Source organism: Pleurodeles waltl, chromosome 7 (assembly GCF_031143425.1).
Source record: "Pleurodeles waltl isolate 20211129_DDA chromosome 7, aPleWal1.hap1.20221129, whole genome shotgun sequence".
Classification (NCBI taxonomy): domain Eukaryota; kingdom Metazoa; phylum Chordata; class Amphibia; order Caudata; family Salamandridae; genus Pleurodeles; species Pleurodeles waltl.
Genome location: NC_090446.1, coordinates 319643371 through 319665306, shown reverse-complemented (window position 1 = coordinate 319665306; position 21936 = coordinate 319643371).

Genomic DNA, 21936 nt, shown 5'->3' with positions numbered 1-21936 from the left:
CGCTGGGCCCCGCCGTCTCAAGCACCGCTCCGCTGGGCCCTTCCTGTCAAGCACCGCTCCGCTGGGCCCTTCCTGTCAAGCACCGCTCCGCTGGGCCCCGCAGTCTCAAGCACCGTTCCGCTGGGCCCTTCCTGTCAAGCACCGCTCCGCTGGGCCCCGCCGTCTCAAGCACCGCTCCGCTGGGCCCTTCCTGTCAAGCACCGATCCGCTGGGCCCTTCCTGTCAAGCACCGCTCTGCTGGGCCCCGCCGTCTCAAGCACCGCTCCGCTGGGCCCTTCCTGTCAAGCACCGCTCCGCTGGGCCCTTCCTGTCAAGCACCGCTCCGCTGGGCCCCGCCGTCTCAAGCACCGCTCCGCTGGGCCCTTCCTGTCAAGCACCGCTCCGCTGGGCCCCGCCGTCTCAAGCACCGCTGGCCCATTGACAGTGCTGGTTCTGTGTCGAGCTAGTGTTCACGCTGCACTCTGGGCACCCTGCCTCCTCCATAACCAGTGGAGTCTGCAATCCACCTGATGGACTGTGGCTTTGCACTTCCCAGGATGTAACAGTGGGCAACCCACCCACTTGTGAGACTTGAGAGACTGTGGCTTTGCACTCCCCAGGATGTAACAGTGGGCAACCCACCCACTGTATAGACTTGAGAGACTGTGGCTTTGCACTCCCCAGGATGGCACAGTGGGCATGGTGGCCCCTTCGTGGTTCTGGCGTCGTGGACTCATGTGGCTGAGGTGCCCCCCCTTCCCTTCCCCCTGAGGTGCCTGTCGTTTTGTCATCTGATGCCCCAGCAGTGTTCTCTCCAACGGACTCAGGTCTCCTGTGTGGGCTTTGCCCATGTGTTTGGTGGACATTGGCCCACGGACTGTGGATATTCGAAAAACTGAGCTGGACTTATTGACTTTGTACATAGCTTTCGCACTGTTCATTATTTATGGTTTGATATTTCATTTCGTAAATTTTCCATGACTTCAATGAACCTAATCTTTACATAAATTTAACGTAACATTTTTATTTTGTCTTTGCATTTTTCTGGGGGGTTTGGGGGGTGTCACTCAGTTGTTGCTCTGCATTGGTGTGTTGATGGTTGGGGCGGGGGCGTATGTGTGTGCCCGTAACCTTTCGTCCTCCCCCCTCCCCTGTGTCGTAGGTGCAGTACTCACCGTTGTCTTCTGCGCCGGAGTTCGTACTCGTGGTAGATGAGCAGGTAGACAATAGCTGGTAGGATGTTTAATTCGGGCTCCATGCTGTCCTCCGTCCTCGTGGAGTGCGTAGAGGTGAGCGTTTTCCCATTCGTAGTCTGTTTCCGCTGTGTTTCTATCGGCGGTGCTCCCGCCCCGGAAAAGGTGGCGGATTGGTGAGTTGTGATAGTGTGGGCGGTACATTGTCTGCCGCCTGCCTTTTGGCGGTGACCGCCGCACTGTTTATCTGTCCCGCCGTGGCGGTCGGAGTGTTAAAGTGGCGGGCTGTGTTGGCGGTTCCCGCCAGGGTCAGAATTCCATTTTTTGGACCGCCAGCCTGTTGGTGGGTTGGCCGCCGCTTTAACACCGACCGCCAGGGTTGGAATCACCCCCTGTGTGTTTGAAAATGCCACTTTTAGAAATTGAGCATTTTCTTGCTTATACCATTTCTGTGACTCTGCCTGTTTGTGGATTCCCTGTCTGGGTCAGTTTGGCAGTTGGGCTGGTTGCTCCTCACACTAGACAGTGACACAAAGGGAGCTGGGGTGTATCCTGCATATCATGATGAGCCACCTGTGCTAGGAGAGAGGGGAGGAGTGGTCACTCACACCTGAAAGGGCTGTGCCTGCCCTCACACAATGCAGTCTCCAACCCCTTGGTGAGTGCCTGGGGCCTGGCCTGGGCAAGGCAGGATTTCACATTCAAAAGAGACTTTACTTTGAAATAGGACTACTTCAAAGGAGAAATTGTGTAGAAGAAGGGCACCCATAACCACAGACTTTAGAAACACTTCTGGAAACAAGAGGAATCTCTGCCTGGAGAAGAGCTGAAGAGCTGAGGAAGAAGAGCTGCCCTGCCTGTGACTGTGCTTTGTGGAGCTATCCTGCAGTTTCTGCTTCTGCCAGAGTAAGAGGACAAAGACTGGACTTTGTGTGCCTTCCATCTTGTGACGAAATCTCCAAGGGCTTGATTTAGAGCTTGCCTAGTGTTGTTTGAAGTCTCAGGGACAGCAAAGACTTCTCTCTGCTAGCACCTGGAGTCTCTGGAGAGACTCCTACTCTGCCCTGTGGTGCCCATCCATTTCCTGGGACCCTGAAAGAAGCTGGCAGCCTAAAGAAAAGGAAATCCACACCCAGCACGCTGTGCGGGGAAAAGATCGACATGACTCTGATCTGTGGCTGAAGAAACGATGCGCTGCCGGCTCCGCGTCTGAAAATCAATGCTCACCGGAAACGCGACCAAAGAATCGATGCACGGAGCAGGAGAAATGACGCGCAGCATCGCTGATGGAGGCTGGGAGATCGCAACCCGCGATGCATGGTTTTTGGATCATCGTGCGGCTGGATTTCCTGAGAGTGCTGACCGGATTGACGCATCGCACTCCTTCGGAGAGAAGAAACGACACGCCTGACCCAACGAAAGGACAATTGACGCAAGGCCCCGCTTGTGAGTGGAAACGACGCATTGCCAGTCCTTTTTGACGCACATTCGCCCGTGCTGTGTTATTTTTGACGCACCCATTGTACATTTTCACGTTAACATTGTTAGTGTGCATTTTTATTGATAACTTGACTTGTGTATTATGGATTTTGGTAGTTTTGGTCTTGTTTTGTTTAGATAAATAGTTTCTATTTTTCAAAATGGGTGTTGTGTCATTTTGTGGTGTTTTCATTAAGTTACTGTGTGTGTTGGTTCAAATACTTTACACCTAGCACTCTGAAGTTAAGCCTACTGCTCTGCCAAGCTACCAAGGGGGTAAGCAGGGGTTAGCTGAGGGTGGTTCTCTTTTACCCTGACTAGAGTGAAGGTCCTTGCTTGAACAAGGGGTAACCTGACTGTCAACCGTAGATCCCATTTCTAACAGGGGGAGTCTTTATAAGCCTGTTCATCTGCCTGTAGTTCTGCTTCTAGTGCCACCTTTCTTGGGTTTTTTGCTTAGTCAGGGTGGACATTAGGATGATCTCTCCTTTCCCAAAGTCCCTGAACTGTGTAAGGCAGGATTGCATGAAAGCTCTTTGTGCGGTATTGGGGTGTATAAAGAGGCTATTGTGCACAAACGTTCCGCTATACTCCCCTTCACCATCAGGAATCTTCCCTCTTTATGCAATCTATGACTGGAGGACTGGAATTTAAGGGAGACCTGGAAAAGGACAGCTACCCCATTACGTTTGGTGGTGTGAGAGGATATGTAAAATGTGAGGTAAGTTTTATGGCGTAATCTCTGGTCTTCGCTCCACTTGAGATGAGTCTCTTGTAACGCCTCTATATCATGTCTTGCATCTAAAATATATTTCCATAGTTTATGACATTTGGCTGGGGAGTCCAGGTCCCTTACATTCCTTGTCATGATTGTTAATGTCATATTATTATGTCACATCTTGCCATGTTATGTTTTCATTCCATCCGACCATACCTTCACTGGTTCTCCTGCAACCCCCCACTGTAATGAGGTAAAGCCCCCACCCCAGCCCCCAACCACCACTCCCGAATTATTCAATGAAGTGACACTCATGAAAAACATATATAAACAACAAATGTAAACTACTGGGAATCTGGTTCTCTTGACAGGATATATACGGAAGTGCAATTGTAACATTGCAGGCATTTTGGTAATTTCCCACTTTAGCATTCGCTGTGGAAGAAAGTTATTTTGAGGCATCTTTGCAGCAGCATGGCATCACTCTATTCAAAGTCATTGCCTCATAAAAGAAGGCAGTTTGCTCTTTGTATACACGTTAGACAGTCTGGAGCCACAAGGAGCCCGATCCATTACGATATGGTAAAAGTAGCGCAAAAGAGTCAGACAATTTAAAGGACACTGCCAAGACAATCAAGTGGCCAATCCAGTAGAAGTTCACAAAGTTTGACCAGAGTCCCTTCGACCCCATCTCTTCCCCTTTCTTCTCTAGCATCTTTGAGGGAGCCAGGAATCTTTGTCTGCTCCCGCCAGGGGATCAGCAGTTAAGGCCTCTCCAGGTACATCTGCAGTTCTGCCTTATGGAAGTGGTAGACTGAGGAGAGTTGCTGCTTCCATTACTTCTGTAAAATGATACGGCTAGTTCTGGTAGTCAAAGACCAAGCCAAACGGAAAGGTCCACCTGTATTTAATGTGTTCCTGGTGAAGTTTATCTGTAACTGACCTAAATTGAAGTCTCTGAGCTAAAGTAGCTGGTGCAATGTCTTGAAATACAGAGCATATCATTCCCTGGAAAGGGACCATTTCCACCCTCTGTGCCGCTTGTTAGATTGCTTCTTTTACCTTGAAAGAATGTAGTTTGCCAGGATGTGGGTGGGTCACCTGCCCTCTCTTCCTACCAGTTAGCCTTCCAGATGGACCTGTTCCAGTTTAATTTTCACCTGTTTATGCCCCAGGAGTTTTGTAAACAGGCCAATCACAAAAGCTTTGAGATCTGGACCTTTCGCATTTTCCTCCAGGTTCCTGATGCAAATGTTGTCTCTTCTACAGCGGTTTTCAAGATCTTCACATTTCAGAAGTGCAGTGTGCAGGTGTTCTTGAAGTTGAGTTGAGGAGCCTGCCAGTTTCCCCAAGCGCTTCTCCAAGGTTTGATATCTGAGCCCATATTTAAGAAAAAGTGGCGCATCACAGCTGATACGCCATCTTTTCTGCACCCTCCTACCGTCACCTAATGACACCATTTTGTGCTTCTTTTATAATACAGCACACCATGGCAGTCATTTGCACACTTCCGTCAATATTTTTACACTACTTTGGCTCTTTGCTACACTAATGTAAAAAATGTTGATGCTAGTGTAGCAAAGTACAAGGAGGCCCACAGGTTTCTATGAGAGCGTCATTTTAACTCCTGCTCTGAGCAGTCATTGAAAATGACACCAAAATGGCGCAGTGAAATCTGTTGCATTTCACTGTGCATTTTTGCAGGCCTCCTGGTGCCTAAATGCCCCCCTTCCATACATTATGCCTGGCGCAAGCATAATGTGGCGCAAGGGTTTACAAAGTGGCGCAATGCAAACATTGCACCACTTTGTAAATATGGCACGTTGAGAAAGCCAATTCAGCACTGCTTTAGTGTCACAAAAATTAAGCTATGGTGGCACTAGGAGCTCTTAAATATGCCCCTTTGTTTCCAAGTCCAGTGTGTGCACCCCCCACTGAGTCTACATCCTGTTGTAACATCAAGAGTCTAGTAGTAAGGTCAGAGGGGAGGGCATCCAAAGAGCGGGACAGGTCAGTCTTCAGTTCCTCCTGTAGCTCTTTTTTGAAGTCCTGCAGGGAGGCCAGGAGGTCTTCTTTCATCAGCGCCATGGTGTCATCTCCTGGTGGGGGCATGCCACATGTCTTTAGGTTTTGCCACTTGGAAGTAGCTAGACACCCTATGTTGCTGTGTTTTTTTGGCAGCATCTATGTATAAGCTGGGGAGCTGAGGAGTGTTGCAAATTTGGTGTTGCCTAATAAAATACTGGTGCACTAGGTGTAAGGTTCATTGTTGCTGGGCGCCTTTCCATTTTGAGCCAGTTGTTGTTGTTCTGCCCCCGGCAGTGAGTGGTCCATGGCCTCTGTTAGACCTGACAGCCTTAGGGTAGTCACCCCTAACTTTTTGCCTGCCTCCCTCCTCGTTTTGGATACTGTTTTGCTGGTTTTTAGACTCTGCGCACTTTACCACTGCTAACCAGTGATAAAGTGTATATGCTCTCTCTCTGTAAACATGGTAACTTTGGATCATACCTGATTGAACTATTTAATCTACTTATAAGTCCCCAGTCATGTGCACTCCAGGTGCCTAGGGCATATAGATTAAATGCTACTAGTGGACCTGCAGCACGGATTGTGCCACCCACTTAAGTAGCCCCTTTTCCTTGTCTCAGGCCTACCATTGCTAGGCCTGGGTGTGCAGTTTCACTGCCACCTCGACTTGGCATTTAAAAGTACTTGCCAAGCCTAGAACTCCCCTTTTTCTGCATATAAGTCACCCTTAATGTGTGCCCTGGGTATCCCCTAGAGCAGGGTGCTGTGTAGGTAAAAGGCAGGACATGTACCTGTGTAGTTATATGTCCTGGTAGTGTAAAACTCCTAAATTCGTTTTTGCACTACTGGGAGACCTGCTCCCTTCATAGGCTAACATTGGGGCTGCCCTCATACACTGTTGAAGTGGCAGCTGCTGATCTGAAAGGAGCAGGGAGGTCATATTTAGTATGGCCAGAATGGTAATACAAAATCCTACTGACTGGTGAAGTCGGATTTAATATTACTATTCTAGAAATGCCACTTTTAGAAAGTGAGCATTTCTTTGCACTTAAATCCTTCTGTGCCTTACAATCCACGTCTGGCTAGGTTTAGTTGACAGCTCCTTGTGCATTCACTCAGACACACCCCAAACACAGGGTACTCAGCCTCACTTGCATACATCTGCATTTTGAATGGGTCTTCCTGGGCTGGGAGGGTGGAGGGCCTGCCCTCACACAAAGGACTGCCACACCCCCTACTGGGACCCTGGCAGACAGGATTGAACTGAAAGGGGACCTGGTGCACTTCTTAGCCTCTCTTTGAAGTCTCCCCCACTTCAAAGGCACATTTGGGTATAAAACAGGGCCTCTGCCCTACCTCATCAGACACTTGCTGGAGAAGAAACCGGAACCAGAAACTACATCCTGCCAAGAAGAACTGCCTGGCTGCTCAAAGGACTCACCTGTCTGCTTTCTACAAAGGACTGCTGTCTTGCTGTTGCCCTGCTGCCTTGCTGAACTCTTGTCTGGCTGTGAAAGTGCTCTCCAAGGGCTTGGATAGAGCTTGCCTCCTGTTCCCTGAAGTCTCAGGACCAAAAAGACTTCTTCCTTTCACTTGGACGCTCCGTGCGCCGAAAATTTCGACGCACAGCTTGTTTCGCGGCGAGAAAAACGCCGCACACCGACGCTGATCGACGCGACGCCCTCGGGACGATCGAGACTTCGACGCACAACCTCGCAAGGACAAAGCCGCTCGACTTTCCAGGAGAAATCGACGCGACGCCCACCGTGAGTGCGAAACTTTGACGCACGGCCTCGCAAGGACAACGCCGCCCGACTTCCAAGGAGAAATCGACGCGACGCCTGCCGTGAGACCAAACTTTCGACGCACGGCCTCGCAAGGACAACGCCGCCCGACTTCCAAGGAGAAATCGACGCGACGCCTACCGTGAGATCGAAACTTCGACGCGCAGCCCCGCAGAACGACGCGCAGCCGGAAAACAAGCAGGAGAATCCACGCACAGACCCGGGACATCTGGTAATCCCCGCGATCCACAAAAAGAGACTGTCTGCGCGCCGGGAAACGACGCCCGACTTCCCCGCGTGGAAAAGACCGACGCAAGTCTGTGTGTGCGGAGGAGAAATCGACGCACACACCCCTTTTTCCACGCATCTCTTCTCCTGTGGCCCTCTGAGGAGATTTTCCACCAGAAACCAGGTACTTTGTGCTTGAAAGACACTGTATTGCATTCTAAAGACTTAAGACACTTTATATCACTTCCCTGTGATATTTCTACAATTTTCCATTGCAACTTTATTCTTTTTGACCTACAATTATCCTGATAAATATTATATATTTTTCTAAACACTGTGTGGTGTAGTTTTGTGGTGCTATATGGTGGTATTGTATGATTTATTGCACAAATACTTTACACATTGCCTTCTAAGTTAAGCCTGACTGCTCGTGCCAAGCTACCAGAGGGTGGGCACAGGATAATCTTGGATAGTGTGTGACTTACCCTGACTAGAGTGAGGGCTTTTGCTTGGACAGGAGGTAACCTGACTGCCAACCAAAAACCCCATTTCTAACATTGGTGATCAGCGGTGAGGATAGGACTTGTATTTGTGCAGTGACATACAGTAGCTAAGTATCTCACTACCTACCCACAGTTGAAGGTCAACTTGGTTTTTATCTCTTTTTGAAAATCCGTTTTTTCCTGACAATTTTCAAAAACTAAATCCTCACTCAACATGTCTCTGACTGGGTCTCAGACAGGGGACTTTGACCTAGTCCAGTTGGATACATACACGGTCAAACAACTAAGAGGATTCTGCAGGGCATTGAGGGTACCCACCCAAGGGGCCTCCAGAAAGGAGGACTTTCAAGTGGCGCTGAGGGCCTGGGCAGAAGCCCATTTAGAGGATGATGAGGAAGGGGAGCCAGAAAATGGCCCCTCAGAAGGATTTTCACTATCTATGGATGGTGTTACCACTGCAATTGTGCACCCTTCCAGACCAGGGAGCAGTGTCTCCATGCAAAGCCTGACCGCAGAGGAAAGGAGAGAGGAAAGGGAGTTCCAATTGCAAATGGCAAAACTGAAAATTGAGGCGCAACAGGAGGAGAGGAGGGCAGAAAGAGAAGCCAAACAAGCTGAGGCTGAAAGAGCAGCCAAACAGATTGAAGCTGAAAGGACAGCCAAACAGATTCAAGCAGAAGCTGAAAGGGCAGCCAAACAAGCAGAAGCTGAAAGAGCAGCCAAACAAGTGGAAGCTGAAAGAGCTTTGGCTGAAAAGAAACTATTGTTGGCTCATGAACTGAGTCTCAAGGAGCTGGAGATCAAGGCAAGACAGTCTGAATCCAGCAATAATGGTGGCAGCATACAGACAGGACCTGCTGGAGAAAAGAAGGTTCGTATACCCAAAAATGTGGTGCCCAGTTTTGTGGTGGGAGATGACATAGATAAATGGTTAGCTGCTTATGAAGTTGCACTAAGGGCTCATGAGGTTCCTGAAGGGCAATGGGGGGTAGCTATGTGGGGTTATGTGCCGCCATTGGGGAGGGACACACTTCTCACATTGGATCCACCGGATCAAAACACATACCCACTCCAGAAAGCCACTTTACTTGCCAAGTTTGGGCTGACCCCTGAGGGATACCGTCAGAGGTTCAGGGACAGCACCAAACAAACCACACAAACATGGGTAGATTTCTTTGATTTCTCTAGTAAGGCACTGAATGGATGGGTGCGGGGCAACAAAGTAGCAGATTATAAAAGTTTATATGATTTGATCCTGAGAGAGCATATGCTTAATGTTACTTATACAGATTTGCGCCAGCACCTAGTGGATAGTAAGCTGACTGATCCCAGGAAGCTTGCTGAGGAGGCGGACCTCTGGGTTAGCACCAGAGTGTCCAAAAAGGTACCTGGGGGGGACTCCCACAAAGGTGGTCAGGGTTCCCAACAGAAGAAAGAGGGGGGAGATAAACTTACAGATAAGGAACTCTCTAAAGGCCCCCAAAAGAATTCCCAGGGAGGGGGTGGCAACCCTTCCTTTTCCAAATTTGGGAGAAAGCCAGGGACATTTGACAAGTCAGGAAAATCTAGCCCCAAATGCATGGAATGTTACCAATATGGTCACTACAAAGGCGATCCTCAGTGCCCCAAGAGGGCACCGTCCACTACCGGACAGGCACCTGGGTTGACTAGTGTAGCACTCGGGGGGAGATGGACCCAACTAGCTTTGGGGAACAGGTAGAGATTTCCCTAGTGTCCCTGGGAGAAGGAGAAATGGTGCCCAAGGCCCACATGCCTAGAAATACTTCCAAGTACCGGCAGTGGGTCACCATTGATGGGCAGAGGGTGGAGGCTCTGCGTGACACAGGAGCCAGTATGACTACTATCAAGAGTCAGCTGGTGTCAGCAGAGCAGATAATGCCTAATACATTCCACCAGGTCAGAGTAGCTGACAATCGCGAGAGTCACCTACCGGTGGCTCTGGTTCCCTTTGAGTGGGGGGGGGTCTCTGGTACTCTGAAAGTAGCTGTGAGTCCTGCCATGCCTGTAGATTGTCTGTTAGGCAATGACCTTGAGCACACTGCTTGGAAAGAAGTGGAGCTCAGGTCTCACCTGGAGATGTTAGGGTTACCTGAGTGGGTCTGCATGACCACACGGTCCATGGCTGACCGAGAGGGAAGTCAAGGGCATCTGGAGCCTGGAACGATGGCCCAGAGAGCTGCCAGGAGGAGGGACCAGGGGTGCGGGAAACCGGCACCCGCTGTTCCCACAGTGGCTGACGGGGCTCCTGAGGAGAAGGCTTCCGAGCCAACTGGGGAAGACATCGCCGCCCTAGGTGACTTACCTGAGCTTGCTGGTTGGCAAGTTGAGGGTGGACCCACCAGGGAGGACTTCTGCAAGGCGCAGAAAGAATGTCCCACTCTAGAAGGTTTGAGGAAACAAGCCTCAAACCAGGCAGCCGGCGACGCCTCTGGCGATCACCACCTATATTGGGAGAATTATCTCCTTTACAGTGAGCCTAAGGTTCCGGGCTTTGGGGCAGCACGTGTGCTGGTGGTCCCCCAATGTTACCGAACCTTCCTACTGGGTCTGGCTCACGACATTCCCCTGGCAGGACATTTGGGGCAGGGCAAGACCTTTAACAGGCTTGTCACCCACTTTTATTGGCCCAAAATGAGGACACACTCAGACAAGTTCTGCAGATCCTGTCCTACCTGCCAGGCCAGTGGTAAAGCAGGAAAAAGGGTTAAAACCCCCCTGATTCCACTTCCTGTCGTTGGCACCCCCTTTGAAAGGGTGGGCATCGACATTGTTGGCCCCTTGGACCCCAAAACTGCCTTAGGCAACAGGTTCATCCTGGTTTTGGTGGACCATGCCACCCGTTACCCAGAGGCAATCCCTCTAAGGACAGTAACTGCACCGGTGGTGGCCAGAACCCTGATGGGGATATTTACCCGTGTGGGGTTCCCCAAGGAAATAGTGTCTGACAGAGGCACTAACTTCATGTCCGCATACATGAAGTCGCTGTGGGATGCGTGTGGTGTAACTTACAAGTTCACCACACCCTATCACCCCCAGACGAACGGTCTTGTGGAGAGATTCAACAAGACCCTGAAAGGCATGATTGGTGGCCTTCCTGAGGCCATGAGGCGTAAGTGGGACGTCCTCTTACCATGCCTTCTCTTTGCTTACAGAGAGGTCCCCCAGAGAGGGGTAGGGTTCAGTCCCTTTGAACTTCTCTATGGGTACCCTGTCAGGGGACCCTTAAGCATTGTCCAGGAGGGATTGGAGAAAGCTCCAAAGGCACCCCCTCCGGATGTGGTCAGCTATATGTTGGCCCTCCGCAACCAGATGACCCGCTTCTGGAAAGAAGCCCAAGATAACCTTGAGGCCAGTCAAGAGGTGATGAAACAATGGTATGACCAGAAGGCCACCCTGGTAGAGTTTCAACCTGGAGACAAAGTGTGGGTAATGGAGCCAGTAGAGCCCAGAGCTCTCCAGGACCGCTGGTCTGGCCCATTTGAAATAAAGGAGCGGAAAGGGGAGGCCACTTACCTAGTGGACCTCAAAACCCCTAGGAATCCCCTAAGGGTGCTCCATGTGAACCGACTAAAAGCTCATTGTGAGAGGTCGGAGATCAACATGCTTCTGGTCACAGATGAAGGAACGGAAGAGGAGAGTGAACCTCTCCCCGACCTCCTCTCTGCCCAAGAAGGTGATGGGTCAGTAAGCGGGGTCATTCTGTCTGGCACCCTGACTCTAAATCAGAAAGGAGACTGTTATGAGCTGTTGGAGCAGTTCTCCCCCCTGTTCTCCCTTACTCCTGGGCTGACCCACCTCTGTGTTCATGATATTGACACCGGTGACAGTCTCCCTGTGAAAAACAAAATTTACAGGTTGTCGGATAAGGTGAAGACCAGCATCAAGGAGGAGGTCTCCAAGATGTTGACTCTAGGGGTCATTGAGAAATCCAGTAGTCCCTGGGCCAGCCCAGTGGTATTGGTCCCTAAGGCTACTGCCCCAGGTGCGAAGCCAGAGCTCCGGTTCTGTGTGGACTACCGGGGTCTCAACTCAGTCACCCGGACTGATGCTCACCCCATCCCCCGAGCTGATGAGCTCGTGGACAGGCTAGGCGCTGCCAAGTTCCTGAGTACGTTTGATCTTACTTCAGGGTACTGGCAGATCGCCCTGACTGAGGGGGCTAAGGAAAGGTCCGCCTTTTCCACCCCTGACGGCCATTACCAGTTCCGAGGGATGCCGTTTGGATTAAAAAATGCCCCCGCTACCTTCCAACCGTTGGTTAACGGGGTCCTGGCTGGCAAGGATGCCTTCTGTGCAGCCTACCTGGATGACATAGCTGTCTACAGTTCCAGCTGGGAGGAACACCTGCTCCACCTCAAGGAGGTGCTTCAGGCCCTGCAACAGGCAGGCCTGACCATCAAGGCTAGTAAGTGCCAGATTGGGCAGGGTTCCGTGGTGTACTTGGGACACCTAGTAGGTGGTGGCAAGGTGCAGCCACTCCAGGCCAAGATCGAAACTATCAAGGCCTGGCAACCACCTCGAACCCAGACTGAGGTGAGAGCCTTTTTAGGCCTCACCGGATACTACCGCAGGTTTGTCAAGGGCTATGGTACCATTGTGTCCCCCTTGACAGAACTCACGTCCAAGAAGCAACCTAGGTTGGTGAATTGGACAGAGGCTTGTCAGAAAGCCTTTGACGCCCTAAAGGAAGCCATGTGCACGGCCCCCGTGCTCAAGGCCCCTGACTACTCCCAGGAATTTATCGTGCAGACAGACGCTTCAGAGCATGGCATAGGGGCAGTCCTAGCACAGCTAAATGAGGAGGGCCAAGATCAACCGGTAGTCTTTATTAGCAGAAGGCTATTACCACGGGAACAGAGGTGGAGTGCTATTGAAAGAGAAGCTTTTGCTGTGGTCTGGGCCCTGAAGAAGCTGAGGCCCTACCTGTTTGGGACTCACTTCCTAGTTCAGACAGACCACAGACCCCTCAGATGGCTCATGCAGATGAGGGGTGAGAATCCAAAACTTCTGAGGTGGTCCATTTCCCTACAGGGGATGGACTTTACGGTGGAACATCGCCCAGGGGTTGACCACGCCAATGCTGATGGTCTCTCCAGGTACTTCCGCCTTAGCGATGAGAGCTCCCAGGAGGTCGGGTAGCTCTCCCCACTTTCAGCTGGGGGGGACACATGTTAGACCTGACAGCCTTAGGGTAGTCACCCCTAACTTTTTGCCTGCCTCCCTCCTCGTTTTGGATACTGTTTTGCTGGTTTTTAGACTCTGCGCACTTTACCACTGCTAACCAGTGATAAAGTGTATATGCTCTCTCTCTGTAAACATGGTAACTTTGGATCATACCTGATTGAACTATTTAATCTACTTATAAGTCCCCAGTCATGTGCACTCCAGGTGCCTAGGGCATATAGATTAAATGCTACTAGTGGACCTGCAGCACGGATTGTGCCACCCACTTAAGTAGCCCCTTTTCCTTGTCTCAGGCCTACCATTGCTAGGCCTGGGTGTGCAGTTTCACTGCCACCTCGACTTGGCATTTAAAAGTACTTGCCAAGCCTAGAACTCCCCTTTTTCTGCATATAAGTCACCCTTAATGTGTGCCCTGGGTATCCCCTAGAGCAGGGTGCTGTGTAGGTAAAAGGCAGGACATGTACCTGTGTAGTTATATGTCCTGGTAGTGTAAAACTCCTAAATTCGTTTTTGCACTACTGGGAGACCTGCTCCCTTCATAGGCTAACATTGGGGCTGCCCTCATACACTGTTGAAGTGGCAGCTGCTGATCTGAAAGGAGCAGGGAGGTCATATTTAGTATGGCCAGAATGGTAATACAAAATCCTACTGACTGGTGAAGTCGGATTTAATATTACTATTCTAGAAATGCCACTTTTAGAAAGTGAGCATTTCTTTGCACTTAAATCCTTCTGTGCCTTACAATCCACGTCTGGCTAGGTTTAGTTGACAGCTCCTTGTGCATTCACTCAGACACACCCCAAACACAGGGTACTCAGCCTCACTTGCATACATCTGCATTTTGAATGGGTCTTCCTGGGCTGGGAGGGTGGAGGGCCTGCCCTCACACAAAGGACTGCCACACCCCCTACTGGGACCCTGGCAGACAGGATTGAACTGAAAGGGGACCTGATGCACTTCTTAGCCTCTCTTTGAAGTCTCCCCCACTTCAAAGGCACATTTGGGTATAAAACAGGGCCTCTGCCCTACCTCATCAGACACTTGCTGGAGAAGAAACCGGAACCAGAAACTACATCCTGCCAAGAAGAACTGCCTGGCTGCTCAAAGGACTCACCTGTCTGCTTTCTACAAAGGACTGCTGTCTTGCTGTTGCCCTGCTGCCTTGCTGAACTCTTGTCTGGCTGTGAAAGTGCTCTCCAAGGGCTTGGATAGAGCTTGCCTCCTGTTCCTTGAAGTCTCAGGACCAAAAAGACTTCTTCCTTTCACTTGGACGCTCCGTGCGCCGAAAATTTCGACGCACAGCTTGTTTCGCGGCGAGAAAAACGCCGCACACCGACGCTGATCGACGCGACGCCCTCGGGACGATCGAGACTTCGACGCACAACCTCGCAAGGACAAAGCCGCTCGACTTTCCAGGAGAAATCGACGCGACGCCCACCGTGAGTGCGAAACTTTGACGCACGGCCTCGCAAGGACAACGCCGCCCGACTTCCAAGGAGAAATCGACGCGACGCCTGCCGTGAGACCAAACTTTCGACGCACGGGCTCGCAAGGACAACGCCGCCCGACTTCCAAGGAGAAATCGACGCGACGCCTACCGTGAGATCGAAACTTCGACGCGCAGCCCCGCAGAACGACGCGCAGCCGGAAAACAAGCAGGAGAATCCACGCACAGACCCGGGACATCTGGTAATCCCCGCGATCCACAAAAAGAGACTGTCTGCGCGCCGGGAAACGACGCCCGACTTCCCCGCGTGGAAAAGACCGACGCAAGTCTGTGTGTGCGGAGGAGAAATCGACGCACACACCCCTTTTTCCACGCATCTCTTCTCCTGTGGCCCTCTGAGGAGATTTTCCACCAGAAACCAGGTACTTTGTGCTTGAAAGACAATGTATTGCATTCTAAAGACTTAAGACACTTTATATCACTTCCCTGTGATATTTCTACAATTTTCCATTGCAACTTTATTCTTTTTGACCTACAATTATCCTGATAAATATTATATATTTTTCTAAACACTGTGTGGTGTAGTTTTGTGGTGCTATATGGTGGTATTGTATGATTTATTGCACAAATACTTTACACATTGCCTTCTAAGTTAAGCCTGACTGCTCGTGCCAAGCTACCAGAGGGTGGGCACAGGATAATCTTGGATAGTGTGTGACTTACCCTGACTAGAGTGAGGGCTTTTGCTTGGACAGGAGGTAACCTGACTGCCAACCAAAAACCCCATTTCTAACAGCCTCACATTGAAAGGGCTATAACAGTGCATACATGTCCATGCCCTTGTTCCATTAATTAAAGGAATTGGGGGGTGGGGCTCCTCTTGTTAATGCCCCCTTACAAGCACAGTGGCTTCATGGAGAGGAGTCCCTCGCCAATCAGCGCAGAAATGGTTTCAACTTTGCCCCCCCAGGCATGAATGGTTGATGCAGCCATTCACGGGTGAAGCACCCAGGCAGTCAAGGTGAAGTATGCACCAGGGGAGCACATGGCCACACTTCAGTAGGTCTGCTTGGTTTTCCTGAGATGGGCAGGCCTTGCATGTTGTGGAACGGAGGCATGTCACAGTTGTTTCTCCGACCAAAGCTCCCTTGTGGCTGCCTTGTTTAGGTCAGGCAAGCCTGTCCTGATTCGCGATCAGGTAAGAAAAGGTCATTGTTGATCCCCCAGAATGTGTTAGGAGACAGTCAGCATGTATTGAAGGTGGGGAATGTCGGTTCAGGCCAATTCTTTGCCAGGGTACAACCAACAACCGATTACTCAAAACGAGGTGTTATGGCGTCTGTGACTTATTCTGTTGTGCATTGGAGGCCTCCAATAATCTTGTTGGTTTAATAGTATTACACCTGTCTTTTAGGCTTTCCACATGGAAGCGCCCACCTCAAGAGTGCAGTCATCTCAGTTCCACAATGTCATGGGCATCCGGAGGCTCCAGTTGTCTCAGATTACAGATTTTAGAGCTCAGGTGGTTTAGCTCCACTCGGCCATGTTGGTTGGCCAAGCTCCCTATCCTCTTTTCTTGTAATCACAACCTTTGGACTCTTTGGGCACCCTAATGCACATCCATTCATCAGTTATCTTCCACTATATGCTAGTGTAACTTATCTGAGATACAATTTGTAAGTAGTTGCTTCTTTACCACTAAAGTATAGAGCCACTCATAAGTATCTACTTGGTTACCTTTTTTCCAGCCTTGCAGTGATTTCACAGAAGCATTCTCAAAGCCTGCACATGTCTGAGTTGACCACCCTGTGTGTATTTCTAAACCTCTTGCTGGATTCTCCAGAAGTTATATCAAATTGCTTGATTAGAGCATCTTCATTTCTGAAATCGTTGCTATGACTCTGCCACATCATCTTCCAGTGTAACCAGCCTAAGCCTCCCCACTGGTGGAACAAATTCCCACAATAAGGATCTTCAATGGTGAACACCCACCTTGCTCATCCTGGGAGCCCTGTCAGACGGTGCTAGTCATTTGTCTATCCCACCCTCCTCTAAGTACTTTGGTACAATACTCTTGAGTAATTAGGGTCAGACCCACCCCCTGTGATTACCTCTTTGTCTCTTTTGCTGTCATCATGTCCTTGGGACTTCAGTTCCAGCTTGACACTTTTCTCTTCTAGGACCAGTCTTCTTTGTTCTAAGGTCAGTTTTCTCTCTTGGCGCTCCAGGAGACTAAGGGACATATTTATACTTTTTGGTGAAAAACTGCACTAACGCAGTTTGGCACCAAAGTGTTTAGCACCGACTGGCCCCATTTCTGAGCACCAGCCACGCACCGTATTTATGGAATGGTGCAAGCTGGTGCAAAGGTTAGGCTAGCATAAAAAAATTACGTTACCCGGGTGGGGCTGGTGGTACGGGAGGAGGGGGCTTTACACCAAAAAATGATGTTAGGCAGGTTAGAGTAAAAAAAAAAGACTCTAACCAGCCTAGCATCATTTTCTGATGCAAAACCATCCATACAACATGACTCCTGTCTTAGAAAAGGCAGGAGTCATGACCACCACCCCAATGGCCAACACAGGGGACCAAGGTCCTCTGGGCATGACCATTGCACCCATTGCCATGTAGGGGGCCCATTCCAGGGCCGCAATGGTACTTTAAAATAAATACTTACCTATACTTACCTGGGCTGGGATTCCCCATCGTCCACTGTCCCTCTGGTGTGAGTTTCCACCATGGAAATAGGCCCACAGGTCCCCTAATGCCTGCCCAGACCCAGGCATTAAATAATAGTGCAAAGCAAGCTTTGCACCATTATTTGACCCCTCTTCCCCCTGTGCATGATTGTAGCACGGGGGATAATTATGGCACTAAGGCCATAGAGTAATTCTTTGCACAGGAATGTCTACCTTGCATCTCATTGACGCAAGGTAGGTTTCCACATCCAAAAAATTACTTTAACTCCATAACTTTGGCGCAAGACAAGTCTAACACCAAAGTATAAATACGGAGTTAGTTTTGCCCTGAATTTGCGTAAAAAAAAAGGTATCAATATTCCCCTAAATTGGGCCTCCATGTCCTTAGGCTTCCTCACTGAAGTGGAGCTTTTTTAACTTCCTTATGTTGATGCATTCTTTGAAAGAACTGTGGTGGGCATACTCTGTCCTCTGCTCCTTCATCATCAGAGAAGTCTCTTTGATCTTCTTCCTCCCAGCTGACAGGGATCCTCTCCTCTGCAAGTTGGTCTTGGGTCGCTTGGCTTCCTCCCCGTCCCTGAGGGCCTTTTCCTGGTCCTCCTTTTTGACAGTAACCCCTAAACTGATTTTTCTGTCCCTTCCGAGCATCCGTAGGTCGTTGATCTTGAATGTAGGCAGGGTAGCTAAGTTGATTTCCATGTTTTCTATCCTTTAAGGACTCAGCAAAAACTTTTAGCAAACTTTTTGTGACATTTTGACTTTTACTGTGAGTCAGTAAACTCTTGGAAATCAGTGACTTGGATCCCTCAGAACTTGAAAAAACGTTAAAAACTTTTACTAAATGTCAACTTGGCAGACTTTTGATTGTTACAAACTTATTGACTGTCTGGAACTGCTGAACACAAGTTTTGGTTCACACTGCTAGGCAACACTGTGAGGATTCTGGTGTATTAGATGGTGTAGTTGGGTGATCTCACTGCGTGATACACTCACAAAACAGTCTTGGGTTTCTTGCTCAATCCTGGGTAGCTGTGGCTCCAAGCAGCAACGGAACAAAGGAACTAGTGTAAAGCATTTAGAAGCACCAAAAAATAAAATAGGAAAGTCACTAAAACCTAAAGAAATTCAACACTAATTTATAAAAATAGATTATGGCCCTCATTATGACCCTGGCCGTAAATCATGCTTACCACCACAATGATGGCTGCCAAGTTACTGCTGCGAATGCAGATATCTGTTCACCATATTATGACACACACACACCAATCTGAAAGTTTTCAGCCACATACACAAATCCGCTAGTCCAAAGGTCAATGATAAACTGGTGGTATCAAAACCCACACCGTTAAGTCAACAGAACAACATCCACCACATTATGACCCACAAATCACCACAGCGGATATTTAATGGCTGTAAACCATTGGCGGTACATACTGCTGCGCTCACAATGGACACCCACAAACAAAACAACTCCACATAGTCCAATTTAAACTACACACACCTGATACCCATACACACACCACACCCACACACACACCACTATAAAACACACACGCATATTACCCACAATGATTACAAATCATTGCCACCACACAGACACCAAGACCACTGAGACAACTAGAGCCACACACTACTCACACCCATACACCACTCACGCACTCAACATCACACACCCCAACATATGACCCAACATACCTTTACCAACACACCTCACATAACACCCATGGCACCACAAATACACCCCCGTTTCACAGAGGAGGAGCTAAGGGTCATGGTGGAGGTAATTGTCAGGGAAGAGCCACAGCTATTTGGAGCACAGGTGCAGAAAATATCCATTGCAAGGAAGATGGAGCTATGGTGGAAAATCGTGGACAGGGTTAACGGCGTGGGACAACACCCCACAACATGGGATGACATCAGAAAGAGGTTGAACGACCTACGGGGGAAGGTACGTTCTGTTGCAGCAAGTCACCAGCTCACCATACAGAGGACTGGCGGTAGACCCCCACCTCCTCCGCCACAAGTCACAGCATGGAGGAGCAAATCTTGGCAATACTGCATCCTGAGGGCCTGGCCGGAGTCAGAGGTGGACTGGACACTGGTAAGTCAACTCTCTACTATTATCACCCCCCTACCTGCATGCCATCACATACCCTCACGCCCATCACTCCATTCCATCCCACACACTCCATCATCACATCTCACTAATCCCAATGCCAAGCCCTGCATGCTGTACCAATGCATGGATACCCCTCACAGCCCTGCATGGACACCCACCACCAAAGCATGCACAACATAGAGAACTAACAATCCCACCATACACTAACATACAAGAGTGAAAGCTGCCAGGACAAAAAGAACCCTAGAGTGGAAACCAGGGATGTACAATATGTCATACACATTAACCATAGCACATAATTTATATCCCCACAGGTACCCCAGCCAATGTCACCAGAGAGGAGGTGCCACCACTATCCAGTGCCCCATCTAAAGAGGCCCACAGTGATGACAGTAACTCTGGACTTCAGGATCTGGACAATCTACCTCCCCAATCAGGGACCACTGGACAGCTGGTTACCCAAGCCAAGTCACACACCACCACAGGGCCTCCCCTTCAGGAAACACCACCACAGCACCCACCCAGTGTACCCACACCTCTGTCCCCAGGACACGTCAATCAGCAGTGTGTCTACCTGTACAGGGACTCCAGGCCCTACCTCGCACACAAGACAATCATGGACAAGGGGTCAGTGGCAATAGGCACACCGTTCAGGGGACAGAGGCACAGGCCAACATGAAAACTGGGAGGAGTGCTGTGTGCCGGGGGAAGACAGGCCCAGGGAACCGACTCTCCAGTAGGCACTCGCCGAGATCCTGGGAGCCTACCAACATTCCCAGGACATGATGGAACAGATCCTGGACAACGTGCAGGAGAACAGTCAGCTGCAGGAGGGACAGTACCAGGGGATCAGGGATGACTTGCAGGCTATCAACAACACCCTGATCTCCATAGCAGGGGTGTTGGCAGACATGGCCAACATTATGAGGGAGGCAGTCTCACACCAGCGGGCCTCTGCCACTAGCCAGTCATCTGAACAGCCTTCCACTTCTGCTGTCACTATTGGCCAGGAGGCCCCACCACAGGACTCACAGGCCCCCCAGAACCTCTCCCCCTGCAGAAGGTGAACCACCCCACAAATGTTCCCTGCTATTCAGACAGAAGCCATAGACACTTGCCAAGACCCCCACCAGGAAATGCGACTCTCCTGATTGTCCCCCTTGTGTCTCACTCAGTCACCCTGTCCAACTTGAACTGCCATTGCTTCCCTTCCTATGTTCCCTTGGACAATGCACCCTTGCTACAAATAGACTGGAACAATACCCTGGACTTTACTCCATCATCATCCAATCCCATTTCACTTTCCCCTCTATATATTAGCACTTCAATAAACAGCCTTTGACAAAAATCTATTTCGAGTATGTCATGTATATCAAATATGTATTGTTTGAAACAAGGACAACCATTGCAAATGAACTGTACATAGAATAGGCATAGATTTAATGACCTGTAGCGGGCTGTAGTGATCACACCAGGAGTATTTTTCAAATCACCACCATCTGCAAAATGAATAGCCAGAGGGAACAGTAATTGGGCCTTGAACTGGTAATTACCAGCATGCCCATGCCACACAGATTACAACCAAAGTCATTGAAATGTAAAGTTACAATGTCTTACCTGTGTGTCATTGAAATTACTGACGGATCACAGACGTCCTGTTGTCCTCCTCTTCATCCTCTACCTCCTCATCCTCACAGTCCACCGGGTCCACTGCTGCCTCCAGTCTCCTCCTGCAGAAAAGGGACATGTTATCTGAGGGCCAGGTTGTGTAACATGCTGCATGCTACCACTATCTGGCAGACCTTCTTGGGTGAGTAGCACAGGGATCCACCTGTTAAATGGATGCACCGAAACCTAGCCTTCAGGAGGCCAAAGGTTCTCTCAATTATCCTTCTGGTTCACCCATGTGCCTCATTATAATGTTCTTCTGCCCTTGTCCTGCCATTCCTCACATGGGTCAGCAGCCATAATAGGTTTGGGTAACCAAAGTCACCTGCTATTATTGAGGGACAACATTTAGCCACACACTTACCTATATATGGCCCACACCATACCCACACACCAACATATACTGGGTGGGAACCAGGGTTCACCTATAAGCTACACCCTGTGCCTCGGTAATTGGGCCATCACATTTGGGATGCTGCTGTTCCTTAGGACAAAGGCATCATGCACCGACCCAGGATACTTAGCATTGACGTGGGAGATGTACTGGTCCGCCAAGCACACCATCTGCACATTCATGGAGTGGAAACTCTTACGATTCCTGAACACATGTTCATTCTAGTGGGGGGGGGGATGCAATATGTGTTCCGTCAATCGCCCCAACTATATTGGGGATGTGTCCCATTGCATAAAACTCGGCCTTCACAGTGGCCAAATCCTCAACCTGGGGGAATGCAATGTAGCTGCACATGTGTTTTATCAGGGCAGACAACACTCTTGTCAGCACTATTGAGAACATTGGCTGTGACATTCCGGCTGCCAATCCCACTGTCACTTGGAAAGAACCAGTTGCCAGGACACAGAGAACTGATAGCACTTGCACAAGGGG